The following is a 6123-nucleotide window of genomic DNA, read 5'->3' on the forward strand; positions in this document are numbered from 1 at the left end:
TTTCTCCCAGGGCCTCAGGAAAAGTTTCTTTTCCCATGGAATAGCCTGAGGGAGCTGCAGGGGAACATGAAAAAAGAGCTGACATGAAAAGGAAAGAGCAGATTTGCAGCAGAGATGAAGACACAGCACGTGAGTCCGTCAGAAATACAAACAGCAGCTGGGATGAAACCTGGACTAATTCTGACAGCAGGAGAAACACTACATGTCCCCTCACCCAGAAGTCTGCTCCCTTTTCTTATGCTGCGAAAATGTGAAAACTGTTTTTCCAAAGTGAAGTCACATGTAAAGGGTCAGACTCATGCAGAGAGGAAACACTCAGAACACCCCCCCCCCCCCCCCCCCTTGGGGTTAATGAAGGAAAACTGTGCTTCCAGGGAATCTTGAAACTGACAATTTGACGTCATGTGATAAAGTATAAATAGCCTGGCCCTTCAGGCTCACTTATGTGATATCAACACATTTTATGCTTTTCTTGTTTAATTTTAATTGTTAAACTGTGAAAAGGTCACAGTGTGGAGCATCCTCTTGGGCATTAAATAGCCCACGAGCAGAAAAACAATCGCTACTGACCAAAAGGACTAAATGCCTCTGACGCCCGGCTCAGGTCAGCTCAGACTTGTTTAATGGGTTTAAAAATGCTCGTTTGCTAATAGTAAAATTCTTTATTTTTCCAAAATTGACAAAAAACAGTCTTCTAATCTGAATCTGAGCCATGAAGCATTAAAGCAGCTCTGAAGCAAAAAGGAGAACACTGTAATAGCAAGTACAGTGTTGGAGCAGGTAAACCAACATAAATATTTACACTAACTGCTTTTTTAGCATTTTAGTAGTGCATTATTAGCGATTTATTAGAGGCTAGTGTAAATATTTCTGTTTGGTTTCTCACCCTGTGGAAGCTGCACAAGGATCCTCTGCATTACAAAGTGCAGCTGGCTGGACTCACAAGGCCTTTTTGTTTTATGAAGCAGTGTTTCCAACATTAAATTCTTCTCCGTGCTTCCCCACATGCTCACCTCATTATTCAGGCCCTGATATTCTGACTCATACTGAAGTCCCGACTTCAGCTGCCTGCAGACGACCTCTTCAGTCTGACACTACCTCATTTCCTGTATCCTGTGAGCTCATTGGTGTGATACACTCACACACACTCATACGTATAAGTCCTGGATTTCTTCTCTCCACATGTTACTGTGAGGATGTTTTAAACTCACTGTGCTTCTCCGCTGGATTCTCTGGCAGCTCATCAGGTTACTGCAGAACATCTGTCAGGCCACCAGCTCCAAAACACTCCAAAACACTCCTGAATGTCTGTGATGAGGTCATCCCACACAGTCACATGTCACGGTTACAGTCGTGACATAATATCATATTAATTTGACAAATTTCCAACCCTTAGAGTTCAACTCAGGTGGTCAAGTTGTCCTGAGGAGCTTCAGATCAAGACAATCTCATCTTCTGCAAAGTTTTATTTATATTCTGGATGAAGAAAATGTTTTGGGATATAAAATAACTAAAAATCACGATAGTTCTGTTTAGCGCCCCCTGGTGTCTGGATGCTCTTAAACTATACGCTCCAAATATGCCATTTAATCATTAATCTTATCCAAGAAACATTTTATTTGACTTTTATTTTAATGACTTGTGGAGAGGAAGTGTGAGAACTGAACAGTGTCAGAGATTCATTGTCCTCTTACTATTAACCCACATAGAGAAATTAGTTAAATTTTTGTCAACCTAATCATAAAAGTTAATTAATAATTCTTACGTAATTTTTGTCATTTTGTGAAGTCATTGAAGTTAAAGGGAATCATATCGGCTCAAACAACTGACATCAAAACTCTACTTTTCTGTCGAAACATAGACGCGATGAAGGTTAGCGAGAAAACCACAGCTCAGAGGTCAGAGCTTGAACCTGACTATCTATATTAGTTATTGGCTCAGTCATGTGGGTCTAGAGGCTGGCTGGTGACTCCCTGGCAACCACTGGCGTCTAGGGAAAGCTGTGTATTCCCACCTAGTTGGCAACTGGTTGCTGGCATTTGCTTGCAGTGACTGTGAAATCACTTGCTGTTATTGCTGCAGTTATGCAGATCTAGAGAGTAGTCAGTAACTCTTGTGATTAAAGCATCTGAACAAAATGGGTTAGGCCCCGAAAAGTGCGATGCAAACCAAAAATAGAAACTCTTTAACTTCAAAGTAAAAGTTGCACCTTTTTAACCAAATTGGTTACAACAGTAAGACATGACTTTTACTCTGAAGACGTTTCCAGTTTGCATCACACTTTTCCAGGTTTCACTATCACTCCACAAGAAGTTGGTTAGAAAAGGTTAGCTGGTAGAAAGGTTACCATCTGCCATGTAAACTATGGGTGACTGCAGTAATCTGCTACCAACTAACGCAGAAACAAGAAGGTTTTAGGAGTTGCACCCTCTTTGTGACCACACGTGTACCTGGCGCCAGACATTAACCACTTGCCAAATATTTGGGGACCACACATTTTTCCAGAGGTGTGGACTCGAGTCACATGACTTGGACTCGAGTCAGACTCGAGTCATTAATTTTATGACTTTAGACTTGACTTGAAAAAATGTTCTAAGACTTGTGACTTGACTTGGACTTTTACACCAATGACTTGGGACTTGAATTGGACTTGAACCGGTTTACTTGAAAAGACTTGATATTTTACCCCAAATATAAAATTTAACATGCATATTATATAGAGATTGAAAATGTGACGTCATTCACGGGTAGAACCGCAAAGGATTCTGGGAACTCGTGGCAAGCGGTAGTAGCGCACGCAGGCTTTCAATTAAAATCAGTTATACAGCGATAAAAAGAAACACAAAAATGTCAAGAAGCTGTTGTATTATTAACTGCAATAGCCGGTCGCATGACAGCCACGGGAAGCCGACGGGTAAAGAGATCGGTTGTTATCGGATTACGTCGTTGAAGAGAAATTGTTCAGCCATGTTTCCGAAGTAAGACGCGACGGATGGCCTGGATTGCAGCCATTCAAAGACCAAATATAACGTCCCAGAACCCTCCAGCTCACAGGTTAGTCTGCTCCAAGCATTTACACGAAGGTCAGTGTTTTTTAGTAGTTAATACGTCACTTTCATAACATAATTGGTGATATAGGTTACAAGCAAGTCTGGCGCTGAACAGAAATTGTCGCGCTATGCTCCTTTATTTATTGTGCATAAATAGTGAATTGTCCTGACACAATATTGCGTTTCGCTTCTGTTATTATGGTACATTGACAAAAACATATACTTTTATTCACAGGATAAAACAGTTGTTTTGTATCACTAATTGCCCAGTACGATTACAGCATACAATATTATTGTCACTGCTACATTTCTGTGATGGGTACCAGAAATTATTTCCACTGCTAATTAATTACCGTTGAGCTCAAAGGTCCTATTAATAAACAGTTAAGGAATGTGTATTTATGACGACAATTTGTGAGACTGGTAAACTTATGATACGTACGATGGTCTTTCGTTCTACACGGTGCATTTCAAGGTCCTGCACCCATCCGTCGGTAAACTGTACCTGGGCTTGTTGCAGTGACCTGAAGTTACTAAACTTCATGAGTGTATGCACTCACTCCAAGAACCGTATGATTATAAATATGCATATAAATATGCTACAATGAGATAGCTGACTTCATCTAACTAGCAAATGTTTTCCAGGCTACGTTGGTGATACAGTTTTTTTTTATGTGTATGATATTTTTGTCATGCGATTTTAAAGCTGGTCCTACAACCGCATCCAAGAATAACATGCAGCTTATCTCAGAACTGTCGGTGAAAATTATTCTTGGAGCTAGGTTTAATTGAGCTGCATTTTAAAGAGGTGCAATTTCACAATTTGTGTATATTTTCTACGTTCACTTTTGTCATGTGTTGAGAAAAACACAGATTTAAAATTACATGGTCTAATATTTACATTTAGCATAACTGCAACATTATTTTTTCGTTGTTTTTTTTTTTAAAGACTCGAAAGGACTTGAAATTCAAAGTTTCAGACTTGTGACTTGACTCGGACTTTTACACCAGTGACTTGAGACTCGACTCTGACTTGCCTGACATTACTTGAGACTTGACTTGAGACTTGAGGATAAAGACTTGAGACTTACTTGAGACTTGCAAAACAATGACTTGGTCCCACCTCTGCATTTTTCCATAGTGGCCAGAGGTTGCCAGGAGCCACTGTCCAGTCCCTAGGTGTGACCTTAGCGGGCCATCATCGAAACATTTGAGATACTTACTTTTCGGACGTTTTTACCACGACAGTTTTCTAAGTCTGAGAAGAGGAGCTCTTGCTGCACGACTCCACTCCTGACCACCTTGGCATGTTTTCCACTATTTGTTAGTTATGAATGGGTCGCTGCAAGCTGACATGCAAATACCACTGAGATTTACTGAGCTCATTAGCGCTGACCAGCTCAGCTCCAGCACCCTCTTTGAATGACCACAGAGCGTACAGAGGATTTTTTTTCCCACCCTCAAATTCTTTAGACTGTCACTTTAATGGATGTTGGTGGACGTAAATTCTGAACTCTGCAGTTCTGGATTACTTACGGAGTCTGACATGAAATATGGCAGAAGTCCTCGAGGATGGTGGGCCTCGGAGAGCAGAAACATGTATACTTTGAAACGCTCCAGGAGCATGACAGCTTTTTTAAGATACTATCATCTATGTGAGAGGGAAGTTCTCAGATACTTCACTTCAGTGGAATATGAAAAAATATTATATTTAAAGTAAAAAAAACAAAACAAAAACAGAACAATGCTAACATTAATGCAGGGCTGTATTTGAATGTTGTAGCTGATCCAGGAACAGCTTGTTGGAATTAACTTCAAGCTGTTAGAGTCCTAAAAATGAACTTCAGGTTACCTCCAAAGGGTCAGGGCATAAGTCTGACAGCTCGCAGCGATTCCACATCTTCAAATGTGGCTTTCTGTCAGATGTCATTGCCAACATTCAATTCAATTCAGTTTCATTTATATGGCTCCAAATCACAACAGCGAATACCTCAAGGTGTTTTATATTGTAAGGTAAAGACCTACTATAACACAGAGAAAACTCTAACAATCAGATGGCCCCTATTATCTAGCACTTGGCAACAATGGGAAAGAAGAACTCAGTTTTAACAGGAAGGAACTAGGCTCCGGGAGAACCAGGCTCTGGGAGGGGTGGCCATCTGATGCCATCTGATGCCACCGCTTATGTGCGATTTTATGACAGCAGTTAATCATCATCAGTCTTACCCAGAAACATTTTCTCCTCCTTCAACGTTGGCTCCTGGAGCTGAAGCTTTATTTTCTGTATGAAGCTGATGATTATAAAACAGTCTGATGTGTCCGTGACTTCAGTGTCAGAAGGAGGTGGGGCTTTTTGGACACTCGTGTGATCTTGAGCGATCGTGGCTCAAGAGTTGGGAGTTCGCCTTGTAATCGGAAGGTTGCCGGTTTGAGCCCCAGCTTGGACAGTCTCGGTCATTGTGTCCTTGGGCAAGACACTTCACCCGTTGCCTACTGGTGGTGGTCAGAGGGCCCGGTGGCGCCAGTGTCCGGCACCCTCGCCTCTGTCAGTGCGCCCCAGGGTGGCTGTGGCTACAATGTAGGTTGCCATCACCAGTGTGTGAATGGGTGGATGACTGGTTGTGTAAAGTGCTTTGGGGTCCTTAGGGACTAGTAAATACAGGCCATTTACCATCTTTTGATGCAAATGTTCAAGACCCTAAAATGAGAGCAAACTGTTCAGCTGTTGTTCTAGTGTTGAGTGAACTTCATGGGATCTTGTGTTAAAGTTTTAAAGTCTTGCTTTTCATTGAGCTTCATTTGTTATTTCTTTTTAGTTCCTTCACTCTTTCTTTGTCTCAAATCTTCATTTGTGTTTGACTTGAAGGGGTTTTTTTTGTCTTGCAGTAGTTTGACATCCTCTGTCTGCCTCGCATCCCCCACCTCAGTCACCTTCACCTGTCCTCTGGCCCCCAGCTTTGTCTTGTGTTATTATCAGTTTCCTGTGTATAAATAGTCCCATCTTCTCCTTCATCATCCGGTTCATCGTCTTCCCCTTTATTTAATCTCTTTCCTACAACACCTTTTTCAGGCA

This window comes from Astatotilapia calliptera, chromosome 17, assembly GCF_964374335.1.
Source record: "Astatotilapia calliptera chromosome 17, fAstCal68.1, whole genome shotgun sequence".
NCBI lineage: Eukaryota > Metazoa > Chordata > Actinopteri > Cichliformes > Cichlidae > Astatotilapia > Astatotilapia calliptera.